This window comes from Panthera pardus, unplaced genomic scaffold (assembly GCF_024362965.1).
Source record: "Panthera pardus isolate Hobbes unplaced genomic scaffold, ASM2436296v1 HiC_scaffold_23, whole genome shotgun sequence".
In the NCBI taxonomy this organism is placed as follows: domain Eukaryota; kingdom Metazoa; phylum Chordata; class Mammalia; order Carnivora; family Felidae; genus Panthera; species Panthera pardus.
This window is the reverse complement of record NW_026526799.1, coordinates 2,564,360-2,575,974: the sequence shown is the minus strand read 5'-3', so window position 1 is coordinate 2,575,974 and position 11,615 is coordinate 2,564,360. Positions and strand designations below refer to the sequence as shown.

General features: G+C 46.9%; 1 long non-coding RNA gene across 1 annotated transcript; it reads left to right on the top strand.

Annotated features, from left to right (window-relative positions):
* Positions 1-615: 615 nt before the first annotated feature.
* On the top strand, positions 616-11,016 carry LOC109273541 (uncharacterized). Its single transcript, XR_002083116.2, has 3 exons — positions 616-809; positions 3,362-3,653; positions 8,862-11,016. It is a non-coding gene; the product is annotated as an uncharacterized LOC109273541 (long non-coding RNA).
* The last annotated feature ends 599 nt before the right edge of the window (positions 11,017-11,615 follow it).

Genomic DNA, 11,615 nt, shown 5'->3' with positions numbered 1-11,615 from the left:
AAAAATATACAGATTAAATTACAGCTACGGCAACAGATCACCCCAGCGAAAGTCACAATTTAAAGTTGGGAATACATAAAAAAGAGGTTAGAGTGGGAGAGAGCCAAAGCATAAGAGACTCTTAAAAACTGAGAACAAACTGAGGGTTGATGGGGGGTGGGAGGGAGGGGAGGGTGGGTCATGGGTATTGAGGAGGGCACCTTTTGGGATGAGCACTGGGTGTTGTATGGAAACCAATTTGACAATAAATTTCATATATTGAAAAAAAAAAAGATTTAAAAGAAAATAAAGTTGGGAATACCGTTTTCCAGATATTTTACCAAGCACATTTACATAGCACCCCGCACATTCCTTCTGTTGTGATTTTATTTAAAAAAAAAAATAGCGTATTACTCATGTTAGCTAAGTTTTACTGCAGCAATAAATTAACTCTGGATTCTCAGTGGCTTAATAAAACAAAGATTTATTCCTCATGCTTTTCCAACGCAGATTGGCAGGGGCTCTGCTCTGCTCAGCCATTCTCGGAGCCAAGCTACTGGAGACTCTTGGTCTTGTGACCACACCGTCTGGACCGTGTGGCCTTCTCGGTTGCTGCGGGAGGGGGTAAAGGGACTGGACAGTCAGGCATTGGCGTTTTCCTGCCTCGGCCCAGAAACGAAACAAGTCACTCCTGTACATGTTTTGTGGGCCAGAACTAGTCCTATGATTCCACTTAACTTCAATGAAACTGAAAAGTATGACTTTCCACACGCCCAGAAGAGGAGGAAGGCCACATAGTGGTGAATGCTGGCGATGTCCCCCACTCATGGGTTCGTACCATATGTATTAATTTATAATCCACTGTTTTCAGCCAACGGTTTGTCACGGGCATCTTTCCACGGGTCCTTGTCATTGTTAGTGACTGCACAGTATGTTATGGTGAGATTACATCAGCTCTTATTGCCATGACCCCGTATTAATGGTTGACTATTAAGTTGGTTTTAATTTTTCCCTAGTAAAAACAATGTTGGAAGGAGCATTCTTCTACAGTCTGTGTGCGTTTGCTGGATTCTGTTGCCAGGGTGAACTCTCCAAAATGAAAGTTCCTGGTCAAGAAATATGCACATTTTAAAATAATTTGCTACATCTTGACCGAGAGTTTTTCAGAAAAGATGAATCCATTAAGTCCTGAGAATAATGATCAAAGTGCTAATGTCCCCAGATTGTTTCCAGGGCTAGAGAGTAAAATTCTCTGCTAAGACAATCAACAAAAATGGTATTTGATTTGAAATATGCTGTTTCTTTGCTGCGAATGAGAACAACGTTGTTTTCATGCATTTGTTAGGGCTTCGCGTAACTTCTTTGGTGAATTACCCCTTTACCCTCTTAAACCTGTGAGTCTCTTTTTGCTTATTAATTATTGGGAGCTCCTTACATATTAATTAGATTATCAACCTTTGAGAAAATACATTACAAATATTTTCTCAACATTTTATTTTTGTCTTGTAACTTTTTATGGGATTTAAAACTAATAAACACTTATTACACAATCTTTCCCTCCATCCCCCCGATTTGAAATGCTTCTCATCTGTACACTGGAGGTTTGCATATATTCTGGACCAAGTGTGTGTTTTCTGTTGCCAGCCTCACACTGTTGCTTTCTATTATAATGTGGTTTAAAATCGACCAGGGAACATTCCTCTTTCTTACTCTTCCTTTTCAAAAACGTCTTGACTATTCTAGTGCATTTACTCTTTCAGATCAATGGTTCTTAAAATTTCTGGTTTTAAGACTCCTTTGCATTTTTGAGCCTTCGTGAAGATTTCAAGGAAGTTTTGCTTTATGTGTGTTCTACCTACTGATATTCCCCTATTAGAAATTAATACTGAGAACTATTTGAAATATTTCGTTACCAAATCATTGAAAAATAAACGCCATGTAACTATTACATGTTAACACGAATGATACATTTTCTATAAAAAAGGGCTCCATTTTCCAAAATGAATGATTGAAAAGGAGAGAGGTATTGTTTTACATTTTTGCAAGCCTCACTCAGTCTCTGTCTCTGTCTCTCTCTCTCTTTTCCCTCTTTGGTGGTATAGCCCTGGTTACACAGTGGGGTCAGGGGGAAAGGGTACAGGACTCATGTGATCCACTTGGGTACCTCCTGGTGCTACCTTGACCAGTTGTGACTGTGGACAAATACGGGCAGCCACCCCGTCTGAGAAGTGTGATTATCGAGGGCTCAGACTTCTCAGGAGCAGGGGGTTGGGTCACCGCACTAGACAAGTCATGGAGACCAACGGAGGTGATATCTGAGGGCAGAGTCTCCCAAGAATTGAGAGAACAAGTGCTAGGGCCTCGATCCCACGACCCTGAGATCATGACCTGAGCCGAAATCAAGAGTTGGATGCTCAACTGAGTGAGCCACCCAGGCGCCCCTAGAATTTGTGTATTTGTTTTTTTAAATCAAATTCTAAAAGTTAATTCTGCTGTAGATTTGGATGGAATGGACTTAACTGGGCAGAGAATTAATTACTGGCTGAGGCTTTATATCTTAAATTTCTTTTATGTCCTTTATCAAATTTTTATAATGTTTTCTATGACATGTTCTCATGTTTTGTTAAGTGTATTATCAGGTATTTTATATTTTTGTTATGTCTCAAGACTCTTCTCTCACTTTTTCAAATAAATTCTCTTTAGGTGAGCTTATCCATTGCCACAGCCTCAATTAAAAAAAAAAAAAAATATATATATATATTTATATATATGTATATGTGTATTTATATTTATGTATGTATAAAAATATATATATATATGTGTATATATATCCATATATATATATATTTGGATGATTCCAAAACCTGTGTCTCTCTATGCCTGATCATTTCCTGAGCTTCTCACACATATATCCGACCCTCTGTTTAATTTTGTTCTCATAATAAAGAATTCTAATGTTACAGGAAAGAGCACATTCATCTCAGGTAAAGCAGAAGACTGACTCTGGCAAAATCCATTGGTTTTCATGAGAACGCGATTTCCACTAAGTGGTCCCCAACACGTTCTGCACCGCCTACAGGATAAAGCCAAGCTCTTTGCTGTGACCCTTGAGACCCCTTCACCTACCAGCCCCTCCCCGGCTCCTCTCCTGGACAGCTGGAGCCCAAGACATGTCAAACTGCCCAGACCACGCCAGCCCATCCTCCATGTTTTTTCTCCTCAGCTAATGCTGTCCAATCTTCAAATATTTCTCAGCAGCCCCCAAGCTCCAGGCAGAGTTGGTTGTCATTGTTTCTGAGCTACAGGGTCCCTTGGTACGCACCTGTCAGAACAAGTATCTCATTGAGTTGCACTCAGTTTATGTGTCTGTCCATTTTTCTAGACTGCAAGCTCTTTGGGGCCATGCTCATTGTTGTGATTCTCTCACTAACCCTAGTATCTGGCACACAGCGGACCCCAACTGTTGAATTGATCACTGAGTGAATGAATGAATGAATCAATCAATCAATGAAACAGCATTTGCATGCTGAACTTTCAAACTGAACCTATAGAGTGATGGCAAATATCACACACATGAATGGAAAAAATAAATGGCCTCAGGCATCCAGGTTTCATCGAACATCTCATGCAGTTTGACTTGGACTGATTACAACTTTGGAGAACGCAGAGCCAAGGTGAGCTTTAGAAAACCACGGGCCGTAACTAAGGCAGCGGATGACCTCTTTCGGGTGGGTGGGTGGCAGGTGAGCGTCCCTGTCCTCAGCCTGCTGTGCCCCAAAAAGTGCCATCAGAGCAGCCCAGGGACGGCGTTAGCCTTTTCAAACTTTGAACAAGGCAGCTCCCAGCGATCAGATTTTAACAGGCGATGAATCTCTGGATGGTGTTTGTGCCGCACTGAGTGTGTTGCGGTAATGAGCTCTATAGGATCCTATAGGATCAGACCGGCTGCTTGTGTTATGTTCCGATTGGAAACCCAGTCACAGGGAGGCCTTAACGTGGTTCCCCATCCTGGGAAAGACCTTCCCTTTCCCCAAGGCCGTGCTCACCATGATCCTGTCCAGCTGCCTCTGCCGGGAACGTATGGCCCAGGATTTCCCCCTTAGCCTCCTGCCCCTTGACTCCTTCTGTGCTCTAGTGCTGACCCGCAATCTTTCCTGGAGTTGTATCATATCAAGGTCAACCTCGGCTCTCCCTGGGTCAGAAGCTCCGGGCTTTTCTGCGTCCGAACTCTGGCAGCGAAGCACCACCCAGTGGGAGTTATGCTTTCAGGGGCTGGGAGGTGGCTTCAGTGGGGAAGCCCCATGGAGCCCACAGAAAAGTAAGCACGCAGAGCAGGGGGAGGAGAGGTAGACAACAGGGGCCATGTGGGAGCAGGAGGTGCATCCAGTAAGGAGGCCAGGGACATGTGGAGTCTGGACGTTCTGGGACTGTCTTCAGCTACGGAATTTGGAAAGGGACACATTTTACAATGCATGTTCAGGGGTTGAGCTTAGGAACCCAACAAATAAAAGTTAAATCGAGGGGCACCTGGGTGGCTCAGTCAGTTGGGTGTCCGACTTCGGCTCTGGTCACGATCTCACGGCTCATGGGTTCGAGCCCCACATCGGGCTCTGTGCCGACAGCTCAGAGCCTGGAGCCTGCTTCGGATTCTGGGTCTCCCTCTCTCTGTGTTCTTCCCCTGCTCACACTCTGTCTCTCAAAAATAAATAAAGATGAAAAAAAAAAAAACCTTAAAAAAAATCAAATCGAATCTGGACAAGACACGTGGGATAACCTTAGGTAGGAAACAGGCCACAGAGTCACTGGGATTTTGGGGCCCAAATTCCCAAGGTACACCTCTTTGCTCTCTCCCTCTGTCCCTTCCTTCTTTCCTTGTTTGCACAGCAACTGAGGCCCGCTGTGTGCCACACGCTGGTCTGTGCAAGACAGGCCATGCAGCTCAGCACTAGTCCTGCCACCCAGGCCTGTCAAAGTGCCTGCATTTTATGTCTGTGAAGCTCCCAGACTCTGTGAGGTTGGACATTTTTTTCAGTGCCTTGGGAAAGGAAACACTTAAGGCTCGCCAACTTCTTCACCGGGTATCTGTGCAGAGCCTGAAGGTTACTGCTGTTATAGGCAATATGGCGACCGTGGAGATGTCCTGCTTGATACTCTGTTAGTGTTTTATGACTGCTATAGCAAATTAACACAAACTTGGCAGCTTAAAGCCACACAAACTTATTATCTTACGGTTGTGAGTATCAGAAGACTAAAAAAGGTATACAGGGCTGGGTTCTTTCTGGAGGCTGTGGAAATGGAGAGAATCTATTTCCTTGTTTTTCCCAGTTTCTAGAAGCCACCTGCTTTCTTTGGCTCATGGCCCCTTCTTTCATTCCAAAGGCAGCAGCATCATAGCATCCTAATCTCTCTCTCACTCTCTCTCTCTCTGACCTCTGCTTGCATCATCACATCCTCTCCGGCTCTGACCCTCCTGCCTCCCTCTCATAAGGACCCTTGTGATTACCCAGGACCCACTTGGATAATCCGAGATAATGTCCCCATCTCGAGATCCTTAACTTAGATTTGCAAAGTCTCTTTCAGCGTGGAGGAAAGCATATTCCCTGGGGATTAGGACGTGTACAGCTGTGGGGGCAGACGGGAGAGCATTATTCCCCCCTCCAAGACAGGATCTGGCTGGGCGGAGACTTCGTTGGACCTGTATCACTGGCTCAGACTTTCCTGGCCCAGCCCCACTTCTCTCATAAGGGTGACTGTCCTGTGAAGGTGTCACTCCACCTCCCCATTAATGTCTGCTTTCTGGAAGACTGGAAACGTCACAGCTCACACAGCGTGGATGGCCCTGATATATGAATAAGCCAACGGAAGCCCACATAGTACGCTCACATTGAAGTTCATCCTTTAATATTGGGTCATTGACGTTGGATGGGGCTGATGTGGTTCCTCTGCGTCCCTTCGCAGATGAATCCTGGGGCGTGTCCAAAGTCTCTCAGCAGAGGAGGAAAGAATGGGGTAGGGCAACCTTCACACCATCTTTGGGGTGCAAAGAAAGGATACCATAAGAACAGAAGAGCTCCACCCTTTCCTTAGTCATTATTTTTCATCTGTAAAACTACTCAGAGGCAGGAGCCCTTACGCAGACTGTGGTTCGCAAACTATGTCTACATCCATTACTCCCTAGTTCCCCTACTCAGCGCCGTACTCCCATTCCCACTTGACTGACAAGGAAAGTGACAAGTGCACGAGTCCCAGAATTAGCGAGGGTGGAGGCAGGGGTGGGGGGCAGGCAGGCATGCCCTCGCGCGGGTCTCCGAGAGCCTGGAGAGCAGAGAGGAGAGGTCTGATCACGTACATTTCATGGAGGAGAAGCATGAGGCTCAGAGAGGCTGAGGGAGCTGTCCCGGGTGCCACGGCTGAGATGCTACGCCAAGGCTAGTGTCCCTGCTGACATATGGTGCTGTCACTTAGACAGCGATGCTGCTAATTATGCACTAATAGCTAGTAATTAATTAGGGAGAATCAGAGCGGGGGCCTGAGAGTTTGGAGAAAAATGGGAATCAGTAAAGAGTAGATCAGTGCCTTCACTGACTTCGTTTCATGTTTATTTCCCATTCATGTGCCACTCAGCGTGTCTCATATATTTTTAATGAGAACATTCTATTAATGCCACTGGGATTGATTTTTGAGGGAGCATTAGGAGCATAAGGCATGGTTGCCGTGTGTCATTGACTAAGACCAATTATCCAACCACATCTCCTCTGACCTTGACACTGGCCAACAAAAAAGAAATAGGACACTAGCGTGTTTGAGGAACCCATGTCCCAGAATGGAATGTTCCTTCCGAATGGCCTCGCATGAAGAGTGGGCCACAGAGCCAGCCCGTGTCTGGATGGAGCGAGGAGTCGGAGGGGCTGCTTGGCCCCACACACTCCTCCCCTCTCCCCTCTGGGCTCAGCCTCCTGCAAGGCTCACAGGACACGCACAGAGCCTCTGAACGGACTCCAGCTCCGGTGATCTTTGTTCCTCAGTCTCCTTCCCTGTATACTGGGTGTAATTCTCATACTTAATTCATACGCTTCCAGTGACGATTGAGTCAGTTAGTAAATGTGAAATGCTTAGAGCACTCCCTGGCATGTAATACGAGCTATTGAAGAGCTGGCTAATAGTATTGTGATTGCTGCTGCTGTTTGTGTCACAACTAGAAGAAGGAAAACATTATCAGGTCTCCATCTAGAAGAAGGAAAACATTATCAGATCCAGCAGAAGCATCGTACAGATTCCACATGTGGTGCCTGAGGTGTGTGAGGAAGGCGTCTACTCAGATAATCTTCTGAGACGGGAGCTTATGATGAGGTGTAGAACATCCTCTTCACCAGAATTCTTTGGACCGCCCTCTGTTTGTCCGGAAGCACCAGCGATAACCTCCATCGTGAAGGGTGCCACCCAGTGGGTGCTGGTCTGTTGCCAACCGCCCTCTGCGTTTGCTGGTTCTTTTACCTCTGGGGCATTTGCAGCTGTGTGGCGTTGAGCAAAGCTGAGTTGTTGTGGGTGATAAACGCCCGAGGAACTTGAGGTTCCACGGACAAGAGAAAGATGGCAGTAAGGAGGTGTCACACAGGGGGGTGAGGGGGGTGGCGAGGTGACGGAAGGAACAAAACAGCAACAATAAAACATACAGGTAGTGGTGAGCCCAAGGAAGGCTTTGGACAGAATGCTTTCATGTCTAACGTGGGATTCGGAGTGGTTTGAAGTAGAATTTGGGACATAAACCCCCTCCTCTGTCCTTTCCGTGAAGCCACTGATACTAAAATTCATTTAGGGAAAATGCTTGCTTTTAATAGTAATCAAAGAGATGCAGGTGAAAGTGATGATCAATAATATGATCCCATGAAGGACGTACGAGTAATGGCATGGTTGTGACGAAATAATGACTCCGACACTGCTTGTCCCAAGGTCACGGGGGCACCCCTTCGGGTAATCAGCCGTCTATATCAAAGTCATATACACATGTACGTCCTTGAACTCGATTCTGTTTCTGGGGTTTCGTCCCAAGGAAATCATTTAGACGAAAAAAATTCTGAATTCTGGAAGATCTTGAATGTTAATTGCAGAATTAACTTTAATAGGGAAAAAAGAAAAAGACTAGATCTTAGGAAAACAGTTAAGTAAGGAATTTTATGACCGCTCTATGGAAGCTTAGGTGGTCATTAAAATGGTAATTTTTAAAGCAAAGTGGAAAATGCTCATGATAGGACATTAACTATGGAAAAGGCAGACACATCGTTGTATTTATACCTTAATAAGCATGCAAGCTATGTTTGCGCATAACAAGGGTTAGACGGGAATACAGACAAATGAAGCCAGTTGATGTGTGGAGGGGTGGCATTGTGTGCCTGGGGGTCACGTTTTTCAGATCCTTTATTCTGGTTCAAGTTTACAGAGCCTGTGTCCCCCGTCCCCGGCAAGGGGCCGGTGTAGCACACAGGGCTTGGGCTATGGTGGGGCTCCAGAGCCAGGGTGAGGGCTGAGATGAGGCAAACATTCCTGGGACTGGATTAAGACGCTCCTTGGCCTCTGTAGCTGGGCCAGCGTGGTTGCAAGGTTGGGGGGGGGGTGGTCAACTCTGCACCATCAGCTTTGAGAATCCGGACAAGGTGAAATACACATGACAATACTCTCAGAGGCAAAGACATGGTTGGGGCCTTTCAGAGGACACCCATCTAATGGGAAGGGCCTGAGCGGGACACAAATCAGGGAGGACTCCATGGTGCTCGGGTCTGAGTTTCCCCAGGTGGGGCAGGGTGGGGGGTGACCCCCTGCCTGGTGGAATTATGGAGGTAAAAGTCGGGTTCCCCTGGCTTCTCTCTGCGTTGTGTCTTTCCCAGGTGAATGGATCCTAGAGTTACCCGTGGCATTGCCACAAGCCCGGAGTCCCTCTACAATAGCTCCAGGTTACCGGGGAGATGGCCAGAGGTTCAAGGGTATGGTGCACTCTCCATGCAAAGGGCGGGACAGCTGACATAAAACAAGGTGGGCTTTTCCGGGACAGACACCTGGGGTCAAAGGCCACTAGGCTGAGGACTTCTAATTCTGAGGGAGAATGTCTGGGGAAGGGAGCAAAAGGGTACTCGAGAAGCAATAGGACGCCAGCGCGGTTATCTCCTCAAGAGTCCTATTCAAATGTCCGGAGAGCGGTAGCTGCCATACCTCCCAGAGAGCTTCGCTCGTTCCTCTCCGTTTCTTCTTCTTTTTTTAATGCTTATTTATGTTTGAGACAGAGCGGGCATGAGTGGGGGAGGGGCAGGGAGAGAGGGGCACAGAGGATCCAAAGCGGGCTCTGCGCTGACAGCAGAGAGCCCGATGTGGGGCTCGAACTCACGGACCGCTGGATCACGACCTGAGCCGAAGTCGGACGCTCAACTGAGCGCCACCCAGGCGCCCCTTTCCTCCCCTCTTCTCTCACCTCTTGGGAGGACAAAGCTTGCCCTTTAGGCCACTGGTGGTCAATCAGGGGTGATTTTACCCCTAAGGGATATTTGGAAACGTCTGGAAGCGTTTTTGTGTCACCACTGAAAGGGGTGCTATGGGCATCTGGGTTAGGCGGTTGCTGAACATCTTACAACGCCCACGACAGGCAGCCCAGAATGTGGGTATTGCCCAGGATGAGAAGCTCTACTCTACACCCATCCTACTTACTGGGGTGCCCACCACTGGCCACCAGTGGCCAAGCTGATGCCGATGATGGTGTTGGTGGTGGTGGTGAGGCTGGTGTCATCCCAGACTTTTAACGCACATGTAGTTTGCATACATTTAATTCATCAGATCCTTCCAACCCAACAAGGTGGGCAGAGGTTATCACTCCTATTCTGGAGGTGAGACCGTGTAGGTGGACAGAGGGCAATACTTTGTCTGAGGTCGCACGGAGAGCGTCAGCATCAGGCAGAACTGGTTTCGAAGCCTTGGTGTCTCGTGCCTTCTAATTGTATCCTTTTTCCACTGCACTGGTTGGATTCTGTGAATATAAAAAGAAGGAAAGCCTCACCACCGCTCTGAAAGCCTGAATTTGTCCCAGGCTTTACACATTAGTGCTGGAGCCAGGATTCCTCATTCCCAGACTATTATAAACAAACACACCTACAAGACACACAGAGACTTTTAGGGACTGGCGGGGTGTGTGGTCCTATGACTGACACCGTGGTGAAGCTGGGGATTTGGCTGCTTATCTACGTCTCCCGTGTTATCTTAGGTCAGTTAGAAAGCTACATGCCAAGAGCGACACCCGCTAACTTCTCTTTTTCTTGTAGTAGATGCTCCATAGTAACTATTGGTAACTACAATTTTTATCGACCTTTTCCCCAGAGCTAAGTATGAATTAAGTGTAAGCTTACTTGGTATTTTCTTTATCCCCACCCGCCTCCCCCCAACTCCCCACCGTCCTAAAAAAGACTCGACTGAGTCCTGGGCATTTGCATGGAATTGATATCCCCAAGTTTTCACGATGCCTCACACCCCCAGTTGTGTTTTTCCTGAAAAACACCAAGCAGGATGCCCCCAGCCCTCCTTGCGCAGGTGCATCGCCCTCCCTTCCTTTAAGAGTGTCACCGACAAAGGTTGGAAACCCAACTGCTTAATAACTGGCTGGAATATAAAGTTGGCATTATAAAATTGGCAGAGCTAGAAACATCAAGAATGGCTTCCAAATAGCTGGCCCAGGTGGCCAAGTTAAACCATCCAGCGTTTTAGAGCCAGAGCATAGAGGAGTCTGAGCGGGACACGGTGGTGGGAACAGGCGAAGGCTGGCTCAGTGACTCTGGGGGAGCCGTGGTGCTCGGGGTGTGGAATGCTCCCCTGAGGATTGTCTTACAGTGTCTTTTTAAAAAATTGATACAGGGGAGCTTGGGTGGCTCAGTCGGTTGAACGTCCGACTCTTGGTTTCAACTCGGGTCGTGATCCTGGGGTCATGAGATAGAGCCCCATGCTGGGCTCTGTGCTGACCGTGTGGAGCCTGCTTAGGATTCTCTCTCTCTCCCTCTCCCTCTCCCTCTCTCTCTCTCACCCTCTCCCTTCCCCTCTCCTGCACACACGCACGGGCACATGCACTCTCTTTCTCTCTCTCTCTCTCTCCTTCTCTCAAAAATTTTAAAAATTGATCTATAATTGACATATGACATTAAGTGAGCTTAAGATATACAAAATGATGGTGCAATGTGATTGCCACTGTAATTAGGCTCCACATTCTTGCCAACACGTGTCATCTTTTGTCTTCTTGACGATAGGCATTGTACCAGGTGTGAGGTGACGTCTCATGGCGGTTTTGATTTGCATTTCCCTGCTGTTCGTGATAATGATCATCTTTCGGTGAGCCCGTTGGCCATTTGTACACCTTCTTCGGAGAAATGTCTGTTCAGTCCCTTTGTCCATTTTGCTTAACGGAATTGTTTGTGTTTTTGTTACTAAGTTGTGTGAGTTCTTTATGTATTTTGGATATTCACTCTTTTTTAAAGATTTTTTTAAAATGTTTATTTATTTTGAGAGAGAGAAAGAGACAGAGCACAAACGGAGGAGGAGCAGAGAGAGACAGGGAAACACAGAATCCAAAAGAGGCTCCAGGCTCTGAGCTGTCAGCACAGAGCCCGATG